Source organism: Myotis davidii, unplaced genomic scaffold (genome assembly GCF_000327345.1).
Source record: "Myotis davidii unplaced genomic scaffold, ASM32734v1 scaffold448, whole genome shotgun sequence".
Classification (NCBI taxonomy): domain Eukaryota; kingdom Metazoa; phylum Chordata; class Mammalia; order Chiroptera; family Vespertilionidae; genus Myotis; species Myotis davidii.
In genome coordinates this window covers 1,653,270-1,678,386 of record NW_006383009.1, presented here as the reverse complement: position 1 = coordinate 1,678,386, position 25,117 = coordinate 1,653,270, and positions in this window count along the sequence as shown.

Below are 25,117 nucleotides of genomic sequence, written 5' to 3'. Positions count from 1 at the left end.
CAGGGTCTGCACCTAGGGATTGGGCCTGCCCTCTGCCACCAGGGAGCAGGCCTAAGCCAGCAGGTCGTTATCTCCCGAGGGGTCCCAGGCTGCGAGAGGGCACAGGCCGGGCTGAGGGAGCCCCCCTGCCCCCCGAGTGCACAAATTTTTGTGCACCAAGCCTCTAGTATATTAATAAAAAAGATGTAGTGGCTATTTTAGCATCAAACAAAGTAGACTTCAGAGCAAAGAAAATTACAAAGGATTAAGAAAAATGTCACATAATGCTAAAAGCATCAATTCATGAAAAAGATATTACAGTCCTAAATGTGCTTGCACCTAACCAGAGAGCTTCAAAATACATGAAGCAAAACTAATAGAACTAAATGAAAATTAATCAAATTCACAAAAACCATAGGAAACGCCTCTCTTATTAGTAAACTAGAGTCCTGGAGCATGAAATTTGTGCACTTGGGGGGAGGTCCCCCAGCCTGGCCTGTGCCCTATCACAGTGTGGGAGCCCAGCGATCAATTGCCCCAAAGAAGTAGGCCCCACCCACCCATCCAGGGCTCCTCAATGGATTGCCCCAAAGAGGTAGGACTCCGCATTGCATGGAACTGGGAGGCAGGACCCCGAGGACCCTCAGACAGGCCTCACCACTTGGACCCAGGACGAGGCAGGACTCTGAGGCAGGACTCCCAGGCAGGCTCTGTGCCACACACACAGCGTCAAGCCCAGCCCTGCCCATCTCTGCATGCCCATTGTGATAGCGTGAGCACATCAAGTCATGATGATAACTTAGGCTTTTATTAGTAAGGATAGAACCAATAGAGAGAAAATCGGCAAAGATACAGAAGAACTAAACAGACCATGAACCAATGGAATGTAATTGATATCTATATTCCTTTCTAATACACATGAAATATTCAGCAAGATGGACCATATTCTGAATCATAAAACAAATCTTTACAAATTAAAATCATTGATATCATACAAACTTAATTATCTTAACATAATAACATTAAATTGGAAATAAATAACAGAAAGATAATAAGAAAATTATTAGACACTTGGAAATTTCCCAATATGCTTCTAAATAATCCATGAGCCAAAGAAGAAGTCTCAAAGGATATTATAATATAGTTTGGATTAAACTGAAATACATAAAAGCATAATCTATCAAAATGTGCAAGATGCAGCTAAAGTAGTGCTTAGAGAGACATAAATTTTTAGCATTAAGTGTTTTCATTAGAAAAGAAGAAAAGTGTCAAATCAATAAGACATATATTGCTAACGTCAGCTTCCCCTCACATTAAAGGATAGTAAGCACCTCCCATCACAATTCTATGCATACCAAATTGACAACTTGAATGAAATGGGCTAATTTCTCAAAAACCACAAACTACCAAAATTCACCCACATGAAGTGGGTGATCTAAAGCGTATTCAGTATGCTAGTGTTATAACTATTAAAGAAACTTAACCCACAGTTTAAAAACCTCCTCAAGTAGAAATTCCAGACCTAGACGGTTTCATTGACAAATTCTACCAGGCATTTAAAGATTTTGCACAATCTCTTCCAGAAAATAAAAAGGAAAGAGACACTTCAAAACTTCCTTTATGAGCTCCCCATTATCCTGGTACCAACATTAAAATAATATAAAAAATTCTAGCCTGACTGGCATGGCTCAGTGGTTGAGCCAGGAGGTCACAGTTTGATTCCAAGTCAGGGTACATGCCCAGGCTGCAGGCTCAATCTCCAGTAGTGGGCATGCAGGAAGCAGCCAATCAATGATTCTCTTTCAGCATTGATGTTTCTATCTCTCCCCCCGTCTCCCTTCCTCTCTGAAATCAATAAAAACATTTTTAAAATTATAGATCAATATTCCTCATGAATATAGACATCAAAAACCATCAACAAAATAATCTATAATAATAAAAGGGTAATATGCTAATTAGACCAGATCTCATTCAGGATGTTCTTCCCAATGAAGCCAGGGCCAGAGCAAAGCCAGGGTTCTGGGTGCCAGAGGGAAGCCAGTGCCAGCTGCCAGGGGAAGGAAGGCCTACTCTTGCATGATTTTCGTGCATTGGGCTTCTAGTTAACAAATAAAATCCATCAATATATAAAAATAATAATACACTGTGACCAAGTGGGGTCTCTCTCAGAAATGCAAGGCTGGTTCAGTATTTGAGAATCAATCGCTCTAATCCACCATATAAACCATCTAAAGGAGAAAAGCCATGTGATCACATCAATTGATACAAAAAAATCATTTGAAAAATTTAACATGCGTTCATGACAAAAATTCTTAACCAATCGAGACTAGAAGGGAACTCCCTCAGCCTGATAAAGGGCAGCTATAAAAATCCTACAACATAATGTTTACTGGTAAATTATTTTTTCTCCTACATCAGGAACAGAAATGACACCTTCTGTCATCACTCTTACTCAGTATGCTAGTCCTCACAAATGTAATAAAGAGAAAAAAATAAAGTTACAGCATAACGATAAAAAAGTGAAGAACTAAAACTGCTCCTATTTGCAGACAACATGATCGTCTCTGTAGAAAATCTAAGGTAACTACAATAATAACACCAACAATTCTCTTAGAACTAATATTAAAGTTCAGTAAGGTTACAGAACACAAAGTCAACACACATTTATTGTATTTCTATATACTAACAATATACAATTTGAAACCAAAACAATTCCATTTAGAGTAGTTCCAAAGGAATAAAACACTTTAGTATAAGTATAATGAGGGAAGGTAGGGGATGGGTGGGTGGGAAGAGATCAACCAAAGAATGTATATGCAATATATAATAACCCTTGGACACAGACAGTAGGCTGGTGAAGGCCTGGGGGGAGGGGGAGCTAGAAAGCATCAATGGGGGAAGAAGGGGGGCATATGTAATACTTTAAACAATAAATACTTTTTAAAAATTTAAAGAAAGGAAAAAAAAGGCCTGGGGGGGGGGCAGGGGTGGGCAAGAGGGGTTAAGGGGAGGGAGGGGACATATGTAATACTTTCAACAATAAAGATTTTAAAAAATAAAAACAAAAATATATAATATAACATATATAGAATCTGGTTCTGAAAATTATAAAATTCTGATTAAAGAAATAAAAGATGACCTAAACAAATGGTTATTCTATTCTGTTCATGGATTGGAAGATTTAGCATAATAAAATTCCCAAATTGATATATAGGTTTAATGTAATTCTATTAAAATACAAAAAATTTTGTAGCTATTTTATAGAATGAAGTTAATTCTAAAATTTATAATAAATTAGAATGGCTAAAACAATTTAGAAAGAGAAGAAGAAAATTAGACAAATCAAACTACACAATTTTATTACTTACTATACAGCTACAGTACTCAAGACAATGCAATGTGGTATTGATGAGGGATAGATACATAGATCAATGAAACACAATGGAGAGTCCAGAACACAGAAGTAACAAATGTGGACAATTGATTTTTCATGATGCAAAAGCTATTCAATGAAGAAAGAATTGTCTTTTCAACAAATGGTGTTGAAACAATTAGAAATCTTTCTGCAAAATAATATTAATAACAATAACCTTCAACCTAAACATCACACCATTATACAAAAATTTACTCAAAACATATCATAAATTTAAACATAAAAAATGAAATTATGAAGCTTTTAGAAGAAAGCATTGGAGACCTCTAGAGAAATTGACCCTAGAGAAATAAAAATGTAGGTTCACACAAAAATCATACATGAGTCTTTATAGAAGCTCTATTCATAATGATCAAATACTGGAACCAACCCAATATCCTTCAATGAATGAGTGGATAAATAAATTATGGTATATCTACACAATGGAGCAATATCTATAATAATAAAAGGGTAATATGCTAATTATACTGGACGTCTTTCTGACCTCATTCTGGACATCCTTCCTGAGGAAGCTGGGCCAGAGGGAAGCCAGACGGGTCCCGGTGCTGGAGGAAAGCCGGTGCCAGCAGCTGGGGGAAGAAAGGCCTACTCTTACACGAATTTTCTGCATCGGGCCTCTACTCAACAATAAAAAGAACAGACCATTGATACATGGGACACCTAGGGTGAATAGCAAAGGCAATATGCTGAATGAAAGAAACTAGTCTCAAAGGTTACATCCTGTATGATTTGATCCATTCGTATGACAAGATCAAAGACAGATTGGTAGAGAGATGAACCAGTGGGGATGGAACTGTTCTGCCTCCCCAACTTGGTGATGCCAACACTGACACGGTCACGTGTTAAAACTCATAGAACTGCACACCCCTAAAACACTCAATGATACAGTATCTTCATTTCAAAAGATAAAATTAAAACTGAACAACAAGCTCACGGTGACGGGGAGGAGGGCGTTGCTAAACTCTCCTGGGCAGACAGGGGTACAGCTAAGCCAGCTCTGACTTTTTTGAATCCAGGTTCAACGCAAGACTGTGCTGTGTGGGTGGCCTCAGGCTTTACCTCTATCTTGCACAGAGCTGGTTTACACTTAGCCCCCCACCCCCATCCCGGTGCCTTTCACCCTGGCCTCCCTTCTCAAAACACAATTCAAAAACAGTCCTCTGCCGGCCCTGATCCTATGTGCCCTGAAGTTTCCAGGAGGCAGGCAGCAGAGAAGGAAGCAGAAGCCCATTCATGCCCTCCTGTCCTATCCCACGCAACCTCTCAGCTGGGCCTTCTAAGGAAACAAGGAGAGGTGGGTGGCTCTTAGCTGTGGGAGGAGAGCAACTGGCAGCCTGCTCAGACTCATCCCTGAGCGTCTGTGGCTATTTTTGCCTTGTGAATGCACAGCAGAGAGTGGGCCACGCTGGGCGGGTGGCCATATGTGTTTGTGTGTGTGTGTGAACACATATGCGTGAGAGCGGGGAGAGTGAGAGGCTTTCCGAGAGAGATTGAGTGGGTGGCTGCCTCTGACGGGTGTGCGCAGCCAAATGCAAAACATCAAGCAAGCAATTACTGCAATCAGATGCTCGGGGCGTCCGCCTGCGTCAGCGGCGCCATCTCTGCTCCCTCAGCGTGCTCCGGGCCGGAGGGAGGGGGCTTCTTTCGCTCCTGGGGGGTCACAGCCCCTCCTGACGTGGGGAGAATGCAACACCTGGACACACTGCCTATGGCTGCGCTTGTCCACTAGGCAAATCAAGCCGCATAATGAAACTTGATGCAAGCCCGTTTTCTGACACACACTGTCTTTCACACCCTCCTGCCGTCCTCCTCCCCTTCCCAGAGCCAGGCCAGTGGAAGGGCCTCTGGTTTTCCCTGCTCCTGGGTCAGTGGTGAGAGCTCCGGGAGAGGGGTTCGTTCTGCATAACCCGGGGAACCGGTAAGTCGGGTGCATCAGCACCAGTGACAGAGAGTGTCCCTGTGTGCCGGTCAGTGAGGGATCCAGGCACAGACACGGTGAGCCAGCTTCTGCCAGAAGGCCCTTTGGCCATACTAGGTGTTCTTAACCTGGACACATCACGACTACTTGGGATTGGAGCTCGGGAATCTGCGTCTCAGCACCCAGGTAACCTAAGCTTGGAAGCCCACAGTCTGTCAGGAAGGGATGTGGGCCTGGGACCAGGACATGAGGATGAGGCCACTAGTGGCACTGCCTGCATGGGCAGCTCGAGCCCTGCTGGGCTCAGCTTTCCCATGTGTTAGGTGGGATATAACACAGCCTAACAGAATCGCGGGAGTTTGGGCTGGTCTGAAGGTGTCCTGTGGCCATATTGAAGGTTTACACCACGATGATCTACAGTGGAGCCTGCTGGGACCTCCGCAGCTCCCCTGCCTCAGCAGTGGGCACATTCAGACAGAAGCACAGCTCTTCTCCAAGCCAGAGGAGACACGCCCTGATGGAGAGCTGTGGTGCTGACACGCTTAGGAGACATAGGGGTCTGGAGGCGCAGTCCCCTCAGAAGAGCTACGTGGCCCCAGGAAGGAAGGAGCAGGCCCGCGTGGCCCTGTGGCAGCAGCAGTGACCCTGCAGGGAACAGGACGCCCTCTGTCCAGAGCACAGGCCCCTAACAGGCTAAATACACTTGCATTAGTTTGAAGCCTCCCCTTCACGGAGGGGCTGTTGCGATGGTCACATGGAGCCCTCGATGGGAGGGAACCCTGCGAAGTCAGATGGGAGGTATTACCCTCCTCCCCCAAAGCACGCGTCCTCAGCCTGCCGTGCCCTCCCACACTCAAGCTAAGAGACTGCGGAAGCTGAGCCCGGGTGGGGCGCACTATGCCTGTAACAGTGCAAATGACATCATCTGTAACCTTTTTTCACCACGGGCGGGTTTCAAACAGCTGTCATTTGTGGACGTTCTTGTGAGAGGAATTAGTCAATAGATTTGTTTCCCCTTTGATATATAGCCACAGGAGTGCGTCAGGCATGAGGTTTACCAAGCCTTGCCAATTTGCTGCCACTTCTCAGTGCTATAGATTTCGCTCGTGGAGTGGGCTGGTCCCACCCCAGCACAGAGGAAATCATTCCGGATCCTGAACCGCCTCCCCGCCCTCCGCACACAGCACTGCAGGAGCCAGGCCTTGGGAATGCGGCTCCTGCCTCCCTCTGCAGTCCTGGTTGCTGGGAGTGAGAGGATCAGAGAGGAGGAGGCTGCGGGTTTCACCCGGTCCTCCCTGTGGGTCTTTGGGCTGCAAGCAAGCACCAGGCCCAGGCCAGTGCCCATCCCCAGCAGTCTGCAGAGCGGTGATGGTCAGCCAGAGCAGGCGTCCTGGCCACCCCAGGTGGCCCCAGGTCAGGGGACGGTGCCGTGAACCTGGCCCCTTCCTCTACTAGCGCCTGAAACAGTGTCAGGTCCAGGAGCCTCCCTGGGGGAAGGCAGCCTGGGCTCCCCCTATAAGATGAGGGGTACCCTTGTGGAAGGGGAGTGGTGGGCCTCCAGACTCAATCTGCATGAGAAATACCTGGGAGTCCGGGTAGAATGCAGATTCTCAGGCCAGACCTGACCCCATTGTGCAATTCGGAGGTCTGAGGGAACCAGGAGCCCTGATGAAGCCATTCAAACCCACTGACCCCACCCCCGCTTCCACGGGTCCGGCCTGGGATGGGTCAGGGTTTTCTAAATCTGAGCAGAATGGCATTTCTTCCCATGAGGCACAATGAAAGGTGCAAATGCCAGGAAAGTCACACACTGTTCACTCTCAATGTCACCATGTGGGTGATGCGCCCACCGCCCTGGCCACGCTGCAGACACCTCCTCCATTTCTCCATGTAATCAGAGACCTCACTGGACACCTAGGATGTTCCTTATCTCAGGTACCCAGCTGATGGCCCCGCAGGCAGGTTCCATTCCAGGCGAGGGCAGACAACTTGACCCCGGGGCTCACAGCTGGCCAGGGCCAGATGCAAATCCTGCTCTCTTTCCGGATTACACCGTCCCCCTGCCCCAGGCACAGGCTTCCCCACCTCTCCTGAGATTCAGGCAAGTGCTGCTTTCCTTCCCTTCGCCCCTCCCCAGGATCTGATGACTCTTCCCAGGGAGCCATGTCTTCCTGTGAACAAAGTGCCGCTGGCTCTGTGGGGTCTGCAGCCAGACTGCATGGTTCCCAGTTCAGCTCTGCTGCTTTCTAGCTGTGAAACTTAGGCAAGTTCCTGACCCTCTCTCGGCCTTGGTTCCTCATCAGTCAATAATCCTTCCACCTTCCCCACAGAGGGGCCTTTGGTTTACATATTTTAAAATGCACAAAGCTCAACTGGGGGCTTAAAAAATGTTCATTATTCTCTGCCCTGCACTTCATTCAGCAGTCCTGTGCTGTCTGACTGAGTGCAGGGTAGTCCTGTGCTGTCTGAGTACAGAATGGTCCTGTGCTGTCTGAGTGCAGGGTAGTCCTGTGCTGTCTGAATGCAGGGTGGTCCTGTGATGCCTGACTGAGTGCAGGGTAGTCCTGTGCTGTCTGAGTACAGAATGGTCCTGTGCTGTCTGAGTGCAGAATGGTCCTGTGCTGTCTGAGTGCAGGATGGTCCTGTGCTGTCTGACTGAGTGCAGGGTGGTCCTGTGATGCCTGACTGAGTGCAGGGTAGTCCTGTACTGTCTGAACGCAGGGTAGTCCTGTGCTGTCTGAGTGCAGAATGGTCCTGTGCTGTCTGAGAGCAGGGTGGTCCTGTGATGCCTGAGAGCAGGGTGGTCCTGTGCTGTCTGACTGAGTGCAGGATAGTCCTGTGCTGTCTGAGTGTGCAGAGAGGTCATGGAAAGGACTCCTGTCAGTTACCTGATGGGGGAGATAAACCAGGACTGAGCCCAGGAACTTGAATAATCTTGGTGCTCAGTCCCAAGATGGGAAAAGCAGCCGGCACACACGCACATGAGTGCAGGCACGCACACACAAGCACATGAATCCCTTTGGGTTGGCAAATTTGGATGCTAAAGTCAGAGGGAATGGATGTGGCCAATGGGGCCAGATCCCATGAGAAAGGGGGGGACACAGCACTGGCAACCCACCAGGAGTGGGAAAGAGGAGGGTCACAGACTGTTCAAAGGTAAATCAAAGTGATAGCAAAGAATGAGCATGTGGAGCAGGACGGAACGGACAGGGTGAGGCGGAGGCCTGGGAGCGGGATGAGGAAGGGCCCGCACATGCAAAGGAGAGACAGTGGGGGCGTGCAAGGCCAGGGATGGCGAGGACAGGACAAGTGAAAACCGAAAATAAACCTCGTAACTACGTCTAAACACCCACACCCAAACCTGCCTCTAACGGGCCACATCAGGGTAGTCTACACAGTGCACACACACACACACACAGGAACACAGACACACACACACACACACACAGAAACAGACATGTACAGACACACAGGCACGCAGACACACACACAGGCACTCACATATATGCACACACACAGCCAAACAGCCACACGGCCACAGATACACACAGACACACAACGCTCAAGCACATCCCTAGGACAGTCTGGCTTAATTCTCTCCACAGGAACGGATGTCTGATATAAGGAAATGGGTAAGAAACCCAAGTTCTGCTGATAAAACCTGGGATCGGGAAGCAGCAACGGACTTCATGTTTACAGAGAAAACCAGAGGACTCTAGGCTCCCAGGAGGCCATAAATAAAAAAATCCATGTGCTTTAACCCGATGGGTATTGACTCTGCCTGGAAAACGGGCTCCGCAGAGTAACTGGATCCAGTTGAGCAGCTCCTGGTGCCCAGGAGCCACGTAGAGATGACTCGTGTCAGTGCCTGGATACAGAAGCCCCTCCAGGAAGACCAGAGACTCTGGTGGAGGGAGGCAGGCCATTAAGGAACTGGCAGGGAGGCTCTCAACAAGCCCGACACTCATCTGTTCACATCCTCCCTCCCACATCAGGTCCCTCTGACACACTCTCGCCTGGCACCCGGGACCTCTCCTTGGCAGTTACACAACTACAGTAAAGTAAAAAGGGGATCAGTGCTTTAGTCTCCCTCTCCCCTGCCAGCATCTGAACTCCAGGAGGACATGAAGTGTGCATGTCTTGTTCACCCCTGACTCCCAGTTCCCAGCACATAGTAAATGCTCAACAATTATAGAGAATTAAGAATGGATGAATAACTTGACACTGTTGGAGTCAGCAAAGGTAGCTAGATGCCAGGACAGTGGTGAGCAGGCTCCTTAGTTGGGAGGTTCCTGTCATCATCCATGGACACTCTGGTATCCATTTGAGTCCTGGCCCTGCTTGCAACCTCTTGACACCCCAGCCCCCAAACCAAAGCAGGGCTCACCTGAGTCTCTGAGTCACTCAGAGAAATCCACATTATACACCAAATCTGTCAAAGCTGGGGAAAACCCTGTCAAAGGGGCACCGGGGGGGGGGAGTAAAATCACTGATATGGGCCCCTGATCAATTGTACGATTTCCAATCCATATCCCGACTTTTCATTGTGCTCCTCACCCTGCTCTTTCCTTCCCATGGCCTCAACCAACCCTCTCTCCTCCACAGCTTCCACGGGCCCTCCAGGACCCTCCATCTACTTCATCTCTCTCCTATAAAACATCTGTTCTCAGATTAAAGGCTTATATTAAGAATGTCAAGATTTCCACTTTCAGAAAATATAGAGTAAAACGAACCAGAATTACATTCCCTCCTGAGACAAATAAACAAAAAACCAGACTGACTATATAAGACAATGGTTCTCCAACACTGGACATTGGGTGATTGTCCACCTTCCTGCCTGGAGAGTGTATCCAGATGGCAGAGTAGTGAAGGGGAGCCCAGAAAGAGCTGGTTGTCTCCCAGAAATGAGGAGACAAAGCGGGGGTCCAGGGAGACCACAGTGTGGTGGGCAGCCTTGACAGACTTGAGGTGACTCAAAGTGACCACTACCACCTGGATTCACACCTCTGTGGAGTCTCCCCCCACCTTGTCCCAAGTCTGGTCTCTGTGACCAATAGCACATAGTCAAGTGATGGTATGTGAGGATGAAGGCTTTCATCTCAGAGACTCTCTCTCTCTCTCTCTCTCTCTCTCTCTCTCTCTTTCTCTCTCTCTTCTTTCTCTCTCTTCTCTCTCTCTCTCTCTCTCTCTCTCTCTCTCTCTCTCTCTCTCTCTTTCTCTCAGTCTTGATCTCTCTATCACTCTCTCTAATCACTTGCTCTCAGAGAAGTTAAGTGCCATGGAATGTGATCAGTTCTGAGGAAAAGCCACATAGTGAGAAATGAAGGCTTCTGCCAAAAATCACGTAGGTGAGCCCTGGCCTGTGTGGCTCTGTTGGTTAGAACATCATCCTGTGCACTGAAGGGCTGCGGTTCGATTCCTGGTCAGAGCATATACCCAGGTTGCAGGTTCAATGCCTGGTTGGGGAGCATAACGGAGGCAAACAATCAATGTTTCTCTCTCACATTGATATTTCTCTCTCTCTCTCTTCCTCTCTCTGTAGAATCAAAGAAAAATATATCCTCAGGTGAGGATTAAAAAAAATCACATGAGTGAGCTTGGGAGCACTTTCAGATGACCACAGCCATGGTCAACAACCTGACTACAACCTCCTGAGAGAGTCAGAGCCACTCAGGTGGGCTGCTCCCAATAACTAATCCATAGGAACTAAATGAGATATTTTCTGTTTCAATGATGCCATGAGAAATCTACACAGATGGAGGAAGCCCAGCCTGCACCCTCTCTAATCCGGGACCCCTCAGAGGTTGTCCGACTGCTGGACCAGCAGTTGGGTACATCCCTCTCACAATCCAGGACCACTGGCTCCTAACTCCCTGCCTGCCTGATTGCCCCTAACTGGCCCCCTGCCAGCCTGATCAACCCTAACCACCTCTGCCTGCCCACCTGATTGTCCCTAACTGCCACCGCTGCTGGCCTGGTCACCCCCAACTGCCCCCCTGCCAACCTGGTTGCCCCCAACTGCCCCCCCACTGCCGGCCTAGTCACCCCTCACTGTCCCCCCTGCCAGCTTGGTCACCCACAAATGCCCCTCCCCCCCGCTGACCTGGTCACCCCTCGCAGCCTGCTACTCAGTCATTTGGTTGTCCCTCACTAACCCCCTTGCCGGCCTTGTTGCCCCTCTCAGCCTGTTTGGTCTTCCATTCAGTTGTTTTGGATGCGAAGGCCCCTGGCTCTTTATTTATATAGACAACATATAGCATATAACATATAGCATATAACATATAGCATATAATTTTTGCCTGGCTTCTATAATTCAGAATAATTGTTTGAGATTTACTATCATTTTGTGTATCGACAATTCACTTTTATTGCCGAGTAGTATGCCATTGGATGGATGATGTAACATGATTTATCTGCCAATTCACTTGTTTGTGGACATTTGGGTGTTTTGTTTTGTTTTCCATCTTGGGCTATAACAAATATGGCTGCTGTGTAGAGCTGAGTGCAATTTTTTTAAGGACAGATGCTTTTATTTATCTTGGGTATACACCAAGGAAGTGGAATGGTTGGGCCACATAACAGGTGTATCTTTAACTTTTTAAACTGTTTTCCAAAGTGGTCATATCAATTCTATCTCCAGCAGCAATGTACGAGAGTTCTGGTTCACCCCTCTCTTCACTCTCACCAGGTAAGGTCCATTTTCTCAAAATCTGAGCCATTCTTTTGGGTGTGTAGTGATATCTATCTGTGGTTTGAATTGGCATTTCCTTAACAACATGTGCTGAGCACCCTCTCATGTGCTTACCTTCCATCCATATATCTGCTTTTTCAATTCTTTTGGTCATTTTTTCATTGGATTCTCTGAGTTATGATTGAGTTGTAAAGCAGGATAAGGGGGAAAAGAGTAATAGAGAGGGCTGTTTTTGACAGGATGACTAGAGAAGGTCTCTCTAGGTAAGTAATATTTAAACAGAAGGAAGGAAGGAAAGGAGGGAGGGAGGGAGGGAGGGAGGAAGGGAGGAAGGAAGGAAGGAAGGAAGGAAGGAAGGAAGGAAGGAAGGAAGCCATAAGTATTCTTGAGAGAAGGGCCTTCCCAGTAGGAATGCAGGAAGTGCAAAGGCCCTGAGGCAGAAGAGTGCTCGTTATGCTTAAGGACTATCCAGGAGGCCAGCAGGGCTGACTTAGAGGTGAGAGAGGGGAAATTTATATAAGGAAATCTACTTTGCAGAACAGTAAATTGGATACCCAAATCTGCAAGGACCTACCACATAGCAGACATTCAATTAAAATAAAACAAAACAGTTTAATCTGAATATTTACTCCTAGACTTCTTACCCTCTATCTTCCCCACTGTATGCTTAGCTCCTGAATGTTCACTTAAAGCAGCTCTTTACCACTTTAGGGGCTTTGTCCCCTCAGACGTGCCTCCCAGGGGCCTACTGATGCCCCCCCCCCCATCTCCCACAAAAGCCTGGCCTGTCCGGAGAAGCAGGGCCTTGGAACAGGCAGCAGGGAGGATCCCTTAATCAAGGATTATTTAAACTGCTTGACTTCATCTACCATTATGACGGGACATAAAATTTTAAGGACTTTTGCAAAAAAAAAAAAAAATCTATGATCCAACTCTATACAAGTTCTATAAATCCAAAGAGGGAATTTATCATCTCTCAATAAATGTGTCTCTTCTGCACCATCTTTGGAAAACTTGAAAACCCCAGATATAAATCTCAGCATTAGGCTTGTGCTTCTCTCTTCAAATGCTGGCATGGCTGCCCCCTGGCACCCCTGCTCTGTTCCCTGAGTCTCTTGTCACTCCTCTCCAGCCCTGCCCCCACTCCCTCAGCTGCTGGGGAGCCCTAAGGTGTTCTGAAGAATCTGTGAATGTGCAGGGAAGTCCTCCTTTCTCATCTAGGAAGTAAGGAGTTTGGATCACATGACTTGGAAGGCCCCTTCGTTCTGTTGCAGAAGACCAAAGAAATACCAAGCACACTTCCTAGAGAAAGGGAGGGACCCCGTTTATTAACCCTAGTGGACTCCAGGAATAATTTCCAAATCAGAGTGAAGAAACATGCAGAGGACTTCGCTTTTTATAACCTTCTGGGGTCTTTGTCTTGCAGATATGGTTCCGCCCACTTTCATGGGATTACAGGAAGGCCCCCAGGTGTTGGGGGTCCCCAGGCCATATCCTATGATCTGTCTTGGGGCCAGCAATAATGGACCCCCCCAGGGCAGTGCATTGTTCACAGTTTTTATGGCCTGACACCCTTGCAAGACCAGTTTCCTCCTCAGTTCCAGTGACCCTGGAGGCACTCAACCTGCAGCCACCGCAGCTGTCTGTGGAGGCTTGTGGATGGGCTGCAGGGCTAGGAAGTCAAGGTCAGATAAAGTCCTGAGGAAGGAGCTTTCCTGAGGACCATGCCAGGCCAGTCATATCCTTGGGCGTTAGTCAGGGAACGCAAAACTCTATTGTGCGGCAATGGGACAAACTGTAACATTTGCTAAGTGAAGGGAGGCAGACCAAAAAGGCCCACGTTGCATGATTCCATTCATACAAAAGCCCGGAATAGACAAATCCACACAGATAGAAAGGGGATGGGTGGCTGCCAGGGCCCGAGCAAGGAGGGGGAGCTGGGACTAACTGCTAACGAGAGCCATTCTTTCTGGGGTGATAGAAATTTTTTGAAATTAGATAGCAGTAATGGTTGCAAAATATAGTAAATATGCTGAAAACCACTGAACTGTGTATTTGAAATGCTGAATTTTATGTGCATTATGCCTCGGTTTAAGAATATATAGCTCTTAACTGCAGATCTTGGCAAGTCAGGGAATTGACCGAGCACAGTGGGCAGAGACCAGCTCAGCGGGGCCAGGGAGCTCATCCTGCTTAGGGACAGGCGAGAAGCTCAGATGCAGGAGGCAGCCGGACAGGCCTCCCGACCCAACCCGCAGGCTGCTCCTCTCTTAACAAGGCGCAGCCACAGGGTCGTCAGGCCCAAGCCCAAAACCCTAGCGGCAAAGCTGCTCAAGGTGTGGCCTAGGACCTCCTGTGCCAGAACTACCTGGGGGCTTGTTAGTAGAGCAGACCCCTGCTCCATCCCCAAGGGACCCAACTGCATTTGTATATCCCACAAGCTCTCTAAGTAATTCTTTGGCACTCTCAAGTTTGAAAAACATTCTGAGCTAGAGTGCTTTTCAAACTCTGCAGGGAAGTCACCTGGAGATCTTATTAAAATGTAGACAATTCTCACCCAGTGGGTCTGGGTGGGGCCTGAGAGTCTGCATTCCTAAGAAGCCCTTGGGCTGCCCACGCCGCTGGTCCGTGGATTCCACTCTGAGTAGCAAGGACTAGAACAGCTTCTCAGACTTGGCTGCATATTGCAATCACCCGGGAAGTTCTAACAATGACTGAGGCCTGTTCTCCTCTGAGATTCTGAATCGGTCTTTGGGGGGTGGTCTAGGCATCAGAGTTTTTAAAACTGCGCCCCCTCCCCCACCCCCAGGTAATTCTAAAATGCGGCCATGGCTGCAAACCACTGCCGCAGAGGGAGAACAGCATTCTAGCAGGTGTCTAGGTGGATTGAGGAGTGCAAATCCAGGGAGCCAGTGTCTATGGGTAGGGACAATGCAGAGGTGCAGAGGGGTAGGAACACTTCAACTCTGTCTGTACACACTGGAGGTGCCTGGGGCAGAGCCCAGAGCCCAAGGAAGGGAGCCTGGTGCCAGAATGATCGTCCCAAACCCAGCAGACAGGGGGCAGGGTGCTCCTGGCAGTTTCCGGCCTCAGTTATGTGGCTCTGGGCCTGGGCTTGTCAGTGAGTCCATCAGAAGCCCAGAGAGAGGAAGCTTCACGCCTCCTACCTTACCCAGAATGTCCCAATTATTGGAATCACCTTAAATCCAAGGAATCGCATTGCCAGGGAGGTCTGGGAGGGAGGGGGCATCTGCAGGGCGTCACCTCCTGGACGCCTTCACCCCTGCATGTCCCCAGCTGCAGCGGCAATTGGTTCTGATTGGAGAAGGTTGAAGGTTGGGAACCTCCACGTCATCCAGGTTTGCATGGGGGTCTCTTGGCATTTGGGGAAAGACACGCACACCAGGAGAAAGAAAAACGTGAAGAGTAGGGAATGCAAAGACTGTTTGCCTGAAAGCCGGAGACAGATGCTAAAAGCAACACACGGGCACTTTGGCGAGAGTGGGCATAGAGCAGAAACACAGGCTGTATTTCAGTGGGAAATAAAAATGTGTCTGTAATTAATGATCCTCTAGGAACACATGGCCCTTATTAATGTAGCGATTTGGAGAAACATCATTCACTAGATATCAGGAGGCTTGCATTACCAGAACGGACTTTCATCTGGAGGAGGATTCGGGAAGTCAGGAAATGGAGGAGGCACCTGGAATGGGTTCTCAAGGGTGTCGGGGATGGGATGCTGGGAGCCGGCAGGGGCTGGGCCAAGAAGCCCCGTTGATCTGCTGGGACACTGAGGAGAAGTAACTGCCTTTGCCTGCCATGCTAAAGCATCCCATCTGGACACCATGATCACAGAGATTGTATGTATAGGCTGTGGAGTCAGATGACCTTGTCCATATCTAGTCTTTCCGCTTTGCTGGGTGACCTCGGCCGAGTTGCTTGATGTCTCAGTGTGCTCTTCAGTAAAAAAGAGCTTAATAATTATACCTACTCATAGAATTACCTAAAGTGCTTTAGCACAGTGCTGGCCTATAGTGCTAAATAGTTTTCATTATCATCGGCAGATTTCATCAGTGCCTAAATGGAAATGATAATAGCAGCATAGGATGCATGAGGTTTTCTGTAGAAACGCTTTCTAAGTTGTCTTCCCCACCAGCTGTGTGAGTCTTGTGACAAAAGAGGAAAGAGCAAAGCAGAGATGGCCTGGGTCCTACTCAGCACACACATGGGACTCAGGTACAGAAATCCTAGTACTAATCAGGGAAACAGAGTCACTGCAGGCCTCAGGGCAGCGACAGTAACCGTGGAAGGCTGACCCAGGTAAGCTGAAAGAATAGGACCCCTGGCGTCCAGTCTAACCCTCCCTTATGAGCCGATGGCCTTGGGCTAACTGCTGCTCAGACAGGCATTTCTCATCTGGAAAATAACTCGTCAGATGATTTCTAAGGGCCGGGTCACAACCCACAGGTTAAGAACCACTTGCCTAGAGAACAAGCCATAAGCCCATCTCCCGCCTTTCCGGAGCTCCATCCAGGGGCCTGTGTGGCCCCAAATAGTGCCACTTTGAGCCTCCTCTCCATTAATTTTAATCGCTCTCTTCTGTATCATCAGACGTTCTTTCTGGCTCCTTCCCTTCAACTTAGCAGCATGCTCAAGTCTGCCTTGTCCCAAAACAAATAGAAAGAGAAACGGTGCTTCTTTCTCTGTTTCTACTTCTGGCTTCCTTTCCCTCGCAGGCAAGCATCTTGAAAAATAATTGGCACTGGCTGTCTCCGTTGCCCATTTCCCAACCAATTCCAGAGGCATCACTTGCTTCAAACACTGCCATTCCATGGAAACCACTCTGACCACATCCATCATCAACGCTACTGCCAACGCCAGGGAGCTTTTCCCATGACCGATCTCAACACTCAGCTGGGTTTAAAGGGCTGGCCACTCCCTCTTTAGCATTCACCTTCTTTAGTTTACCTGGTGCAGGTTCCTCCTGGCTCTGTTCTGCCTCTTTGACTATAGGCGATGGCTGGACCTCGTCCATCACCCACACCTAATTGCTCATACTGTCTAGGATACTGCATTTGTCCACCTTCTCTTTTTTGCATCCTTTTATGCAAGATAGCATTCATTCCCATGCTTTCAACTAGCACCTTACCCATTTGTGGGTAATTACCCTTGATAATTATTCCAAATCTTTATACTCACCAAGACCACTCTCCTAAGATATAAACCCAGCATAGGGTAAAGTAAGTTATAAACCCACATCATATTCCATATCTTTGGATGAATTCCCCATAGGTACCTCAAACGCAGTCTATCCTAAACATCATCTTTCATCTCACATTATCCCCCCCGCCCCCACACACACTCTACTCTCTCTTCTTCCCGTGCTCCTTGTCTCTGGTGCATCACCCCATCCGCTGTGCATCACTCACCGCTCCATCCCCTTTATCCCCAATTGTCTCCAAGCCCTGCTGACTTCACCTGCAAAATATCTCATTGGTCAGTCCTCTCCCCAGTCCATACCCACGGACACTGCCTTAGTTCTGGCGAGCCTCTCACCGGGCTGTGTCAATAGTCTCCTAACTGGCCTTACTGCCTCAGTTTCTCCAATCCACCTGTCTCACCACCACAACAGTGATGCTCTGTATGTCTAATCAGATCTTTTGCCTTGCTGCAAGCCCTTCATCGACTTTCCTTACACAAATGTCAATCAATTGCCTGTCTCTCCATATCAGACTTCATAATCTGGGCCATCCTCCCCCATCATTTGCTGAATTACTTTAAATTCCCCAACACACTAGGCAAGGTTATGCCTGCAAGACCCCTTTCTAGAATGCTCTGATCCCTTGTCTGTTAGGAGGACAGGTGTGAGGCTAGTTACTTACTTCCTTCTCTTCCACTCTTTTCTGGATTTGATTATTGGCATGTAACCTGTCAGCCACTCTTCAGCCAGCCAGACCCTCCTCTCCTGCCATGGCTTGTTCCCGACAACATCCTAGTGAGGCATCAGCTCTCAGGGAACTTCAGAGCCTGGCCAACGTAGTTCAGTGGTTGAGCATCGACCTGTGAACCAGGCAGCCGTGCTTTGATTCCTGGTCAGGGCACATGTCTGGGTTGCGGGCTCCATCCTCAGTGTAGGGCATAGAGGAGGCAGCTGATCAATGATTCTCTCTCATCATTGATGTTTCTATCTCTCTCTCCCTCCCCCGTCCTCTCTGAAATCAATAAAAATATATTTTAAAAAAAGAAAAGTTCAGAGATCCCTTAAGGGAAAATGATTAACAAATAGCATGTGGAGGCATTGTTCTAAGTATTTCTTCTTTCATAAAATTATATTTATGATGAAGCATTTGTACTTATTTTTCTTATATAGAGGAAACCTAACTAAACCATAACAAATCCATACATAAGTAATATAACTTACTTTTACAGGTAAAAACAAAAAGGTAAGGTTGTATTATAATTTTTAAATTGATATAGGTTATCACTTTTTTACTTTAGAAAAGACAGGCACAGAGGCTGGTGGCAGCTCCCAGAACTGCATATAGAGCAGGGATTTTGAATTCAAGTGCACAGAAGAGCCACATTGTGGGAGGTAAGGGAGTCCATGGGCTGTAGACACACTTGAGGAATCAACAGCTAATCCTCAACTCTAGTGAGTGTTCCATAGAGACTCTGTGTTGCCAATTCTTCTAAAATTTCAAAAAAAGTTTCATTTGCTCTTATTTTTCTGTTTGTAAAGTGAGCACTTACATTATTATACTGAAATCTTTCATCTTTTCTAATATAAGCAATGAACCTATAAATTGTCCACTAAGCACTGTTTTAGCTGCATCCCATAACTTTCAATATGGCACACTCTCTTTTATTATCAGTTCAAAGGTTTTTTTTTAATATTCCTTGTGGATTCCTTCCTGGATCCAAAAGTTATTAAGAAGTTACTTTTTTCAATTTCAAAAATATTTGCTGATAGAACAAACTTCTGATTTTTTATTTTTTTAATATAGTTCTGTTCCATACACAGAACATACTTTAAATAATTTTAATCTTTTTATATTGACTGAAACATAATAAAGCCTAGCATTTGACCTTTCTTGGAAAATGTTTCATATACCATTGAAGATAGTGCATATTCTTTTGGGGTGGTATTTTCTGTAAATATGTATAATCATATTGGTCAATACAGTTGTTCAAGTATTGCATATCCTCACTGATTTTCTATCTATCTCTTTTTTCAAATATTGTAAGTATGGTATTGATATTTCCAATTATAATTATTGAATTGTTAACTTTCATGAATTCTGACAATTTTATATGAATATATTTTGGTCTTTCTTGTTAAGCTAATAGATATACATTTTAACTATCATAGCTTCCTGACAAATTGGGCCCTTCATTATTATGAAATGCCCCTCTTCTTCTCTAACAATATTTAAAATATATTTTGTCTGATAATAATATAGGCATTTAAGCTCTCATATGGCTACTGTTTTCATGCTGTATCTTTTCCATCCTATTAATTACAAATTGTTGTGTTTTGAACCTGAAATATGTTTTTTATAGATAGGGTATAGTTGAATCTTATTGTTTTTACCCAGTCTGACAAATTTTCCTTTTTATTGGGCTATAATGTCCATCCAAATCTGACATAATTATTATGTTTTATTTCACATCTGCTATCTTGTTTTTTCTTTTCTTTATATCTCATGGGGTTTATTTTTTTCTATCTATTTTACATTTATACCTTTTTTTAGTTTTAAATTATTTTTGCTTAGTTTCTCTTTTGCTTTTAATTCTATTGCTTTAATCCCTATGTTGAATTTTAATGATATATTTTCTCAGTGGTTACTCTATGAATTATAATATGTATCTTAACACAACATATTTCAGGTTGTACTTACTAACTTCTGGTAAAATATAGCAACTTTGCTCGAGTATAACTCCACATCATCCTCTCATTCTGTGCTATTATTTTCATATACATCACATCTATACATGATATACCCAAAATATAGTATTACAAGTATTGCTTTATGAAATCTTCTGCCATTTAAAGAAATTAATAGAAAAAAGTAAAAGAACTATATTTATATTTTCTTTAATCCAGGGGTGGGCAAACTAGGTTTCTAGTTATAATACAAATAAATACAATAATTAATAAATAATAATACAAGAATAAACCATTTTGTGTAAATCTAGTTTTTCCCACCCCTCTTTGTATCCACATATTTCTCATTTCTGGGGCATTCATTTCTTCCTGTGGATTTTAGCTATCATTAGTATCATCTTCTTGCATTCTGAGTAGCTTTGTTCAGTACTTCGTGTAATACAGGTCTGATACTTTCAAGAACGTTTTCATTTTACATTCAGTTCTAAAGTATACTTTTGCTGAGTATAGACAACTTAATTAACCGTATTTTTCCTAGCACTTGCAATACATCATTGCACTGCCTTTGGGCCTACATCATCTCTATTGAAAAGGAGACGTTAATCATATTGTTGTTCCCCCTCTGTGATGACTCATTTTTCTCCTGTGGCTTTTAAGATTTTTCTCTTTGGCTTTGCTTTTCAACAATTTGACTATACTATATTTAGGTGTTTATCTCTTTGAGTTAATCCCACTTGGAGTAAATGCATTGAATTTTTCTGATCAGTATATTAAATGCTGCTCACTAAATTTGGAGAATTCTTGTCATTCTTAAAAAATATGTTTCGTCCTTTTATCTCCCTTTCCTTCTGGGACTCCCATTATATGTATCTCGGTATGTTTGACGCTGTCGTGCAAGTCTCTACATCTCTGCTCATTTTCTTCTATTTTTTTTCCTCTCTAAAGCTGTAGATTAGATGATTTTTTTAGAGAGAGAGATAAAGGAAGAGGGAGAGAGAGAGAAAAAAAAAAACATTGATATGAGAGAGTAGCATCAATCTGCTGCCTTCAGCACACCCCCACTGCCGGGGATCAAGCCTGCAACAGGGCATGTGCCCTGACCAAGATTCCTTTCATGCACAGGACAGCACCCAATTGAGTGACACTGGCCAGGGCTAGGCTGGACAATTTTTAAGTGACCTATCTTCAAGTCCATTGATTTTTTTTCCCTGTCATCTCAAGTTTGGTATTGAGCCCATGGAACAAGATTTTTAAACTATTTTACTTTTCAATTCCAAAATTTTCATTTGTTTTTGTTCAAAGTTTTTTGTAAACATTTTGAGATTCTTCGTTTGTTGAATCATTGTCATCATTTATTCTTTAAAACATTTGTAAAAGCTGCTTTGGAGTCTTGGTTAAATATTTTATCTGGGCCCACTTAGAGTTTGTTTCTATTGACTCTATTGTTTTGCTTTGTTTTTCTGACTTTGTTCTCATGCTGTTGAATACTGGATATGTTTTGTGAATATACTGCAGCAACTCTGGTGAGGCCAAGACACCCTATCCTGAGCCCCTGCAACTTCCCACCAAGCTGGGCACATACCCTTACCTTACAGATCCTTGCCTATGGACTTAAGACTGACTTATGTAAGAGAGTAAGGGGTTAGAATAAATAAGAAAAGGAAGATAATTGTGAAGAGCCTTATCACTTCTTTGAACATCAATTCCCATTTGTACAACAGAAAAATAATAACTCTGCCACAGGTGGTTGGGACAACAGAGCAAAAATTATATATATATATAACATTTCACAAAACTTTCAAAAACATTACACAAACATGAGAGAATACTATTGATATTAATATTTTTATCATTGTTTTCTTCTTCAGCAGATAATTAACCTCAAATGTAATGTCTGGGAAAAGAGTCACTGATAAGTGGGGGAAAAAATCAGGAGAAAGCACCTAGAAGAAATATGTCCTTGACAAAGAGAAAATCACAGGAAGCAACAGGAAATGAGAAAATAAAAATTAAAACAGAGGCGAAAAAAGGAACTAAATGGAAAGAAAGGAGAAAAGAACAGTCTTCACACTTGTTCTCTTTATCTAACCAAAAACAACACTAAAGTTGTTATTAGTGCTGTAAACCTTGTAGTAAAAGTTTTAAAGATCCCATGGGGCCCTTTAATTTATTTATTCTAGTTCCATAAATCAGACCTCCATTCCTCCTCCTGAGAAACCAGATCAGTACTGGTAAAGAGAGGAAAAATCCCTTTCCTGCCAGCCGGGTAACAGGAAGAGTGGGGTCATGTCCAGAGTATTGGTCTACTTGGTACCTGTCATCTCCTTTCCCACTCTGCTCTGACTCCCTATAGATAGGCTGCCTCCCAGCTCACTCTGCCTGCCTTTCCCCTGCCAGAATCTGGTGGCCTCACATGGGGCTGCAGGTAGCAGTAGTGAAACCAGGGGTCCAGGGAGATCCAAGATGACATAGAAACATCATCCTTCTCACCTGTTAAGATGCTGTAAATTGGGGTCACTGTCAGGAGAGGGGGGCAAGACAGAAAGGGGTACTTCATGTGATTTGAGAAGCTGTTTTTAGGTATCAGTCTCATCTCCATAGTGGCTCCCAGCAACCATGATCCCTTTGAACTTTTGAGAGCACATTCACATTTATTATCTCAGTGTTTGGTCATGAATCACATTCCCACAGAGCCCCATGTTTTCTCCAAAAATTTCATTTTGAATATTTGAGTTTTGTCTTTCCACTCTAAAGCAAATAAAAATATACTTCATACAACTGGATAATCACTAATAAATGAATCTAAAATATCATTTGGTTGCCTAGGGTTAAATTTGTGTTAATAATCACAAAAAAGAAATACTGTGATAATTGTTTTGAACTAATAAAAAAAGAATAAATTATGTTTAGTTACCGAACATAGGCCAAATACTGTCAATCAAAAGAATTGACATTAAGGCAGCCAATATTATTGCAAGTAACAATTAATTTTCATTTTAAAAATATCTCATTTGGTTAATTTTGGTTAATGTTATTAGTTTTGCTTGTATTTAATTTATAAATTTGATTTGTTTTTATAATAATATGAAAAGTATAAGCATAAGGAATATATGCCTAGTTTAATGTTTGTAAATATGTAAGTAATGATACAATAAAAATACTTTAAGTCAACAATGTAGAGTGGAGGGAGTACAAAATTACTTTTTTCTTTTAAAAGACTTTTACTTACTACTGAAATTTTGAGGAGGGATGGGTATGGCCTCCTTGCTCATCACCATAGCCCAACGGGGAAAGTAGGCATATTTTCCTCAGATATGATGATCTCAGTTGACTCAGAGGTTGAGTGACAAGTCCAAAGGGGCATGACAAGAGCAGGATTATTCATCAAGGATTGGACTCCCAGGACGACCCACCCACCTGAATCATGTAGGCTTCTCTCTAGGCAGAAGTCAAGGGGCCATAGAACCTGAGCATAAGAGAAACTTGGCTCAGCCAAACTTCCCTACTGCCTGTGCTACAGTCTGAGACTCTTTTTAAAAATATATTTTTATTGATTTCAGAGAGGAAAGGAGAGGGAGAGAGAGAGGAAGAGAGTGATAGAAACATCAATGATGAGAGAGAATCATTGACTGGCTGCCTCCTGCACGATCCACACTGGGGATTAAGCTCACAACCTGGGCATGTGCCCTTGACTGGAATCAAACCCAGGACCCCTAAATCTGCAGGCTGACACTCAATCCACTGAGCCAAATCAGGTAGGGTGAGTCTGAGACTCTTACCGTCCAGTTCTCCTTCCTTCCCTCTCTCCTTTGGAGGGGAAAGACCTGTCTAGGCTAAATAATGCCCCCTGGAAACATCTTCCTAATCCACAGAACCTGCGGATATGCTACCTTTTATGGTAAAAAGAACGTTGCATGTGTGATTAAGTTAAGGATGTTGAGATGAGAGATGATCCTGGAACACGCCAAAGGCCCATGTAATCACTCTTAAAAGAAAGAAGCAGGAGGAGCAGAGAAGGGGTGTGACAACAGGAGCAGAAGCCAGAACAATGCAATTATGGAGCAGAAGACAGAAGAGGGCCAAGAACCGAGGAATACTGGCAACCTCTGGAAGCTGGAAAAGGTAAAGGATAGATTCCCCCTTGGGCCCTCCAGAAGGAACACAGCCCTGCCGACACCTTGATCTTAGCCAGTGAGACTTCTGACCTCCAGCACTGTAAAGGAATCAGTGTGTGCTATTTTAAACCTCTAAGTTCGTGGTAATTTGTAACAGCAGGAACAGGAACTGATATAGACCTGCATATAGTTTGATGACTTCTTGCCTCTTCCAACTTCCTCCTCTTTTCCCGGACAGGCGTTTCTCCTCAGTAAATCTCTTGCACATCTAATCCGGTTTTGGTATTTGCTTTTAGGAGAATCCAGACTAACACAAGGGGTGCTGAGAGTGGGGGTTGAGAAAACAGGCAGTGAGGTGGGGCTTTGGACTGGCTCTCTCCTCTGTCCTGAGTAGTGATTGGTTCAAGAACAGGCTGTAGTCAAAGGAGGTGGCCCAATTGCTAACAATCTCCCTGGGGCTCCACCGAGAAAACATCTCAGTGCAGGGGGCACGCTTGCAGGTGGAGAAATATCCTGGTAGAGCCAAGAATCACCATAGCACCAACAATGGCACAGGAAACATGGAGAAACTGTGCCTACAAAGAAAGTGGAGATGGCTGGTTACTGGTAAGTTGTGTTGATCCCTGCAAAGGGATACTGAGAAAAAGTAGGTCATGGCTATGTGTGCAAATTTAACAAAGCACCCTGATGTTCTGTAATGGAAGAGTAGACACGGCTGAGAAACGGGCTCCAGCAACACTTGAAACCTCAGACGAGGCAGGTAAGTTACATTAAGGTCAGGGCACTTGTGGACAGAACTGGGGCCCTGAAACATCTGGATAGATACTCCTGAGGATGTTCTGTGGGGTCCCCTGAACCTTCAGAGCTTGCATAAGGGCCCACTTTTCCCTTTCACTGTGATGGAAGATGCTATAAGGCCGTGGTTGGCAAACTGCGGCTCACGAGCCATATGCGGCTCTTTGGCCCCTTGAGAGTGGCTCTTCTTAAGCCTTAGTAGTACCCTAATTAAGTTAATAACAATGTACCTACCTATGAGTTTAAGTTTAAAAAATTTGGCTCTCAAAAGAAATTCCAATCGTCGTACTGTTGATATTCG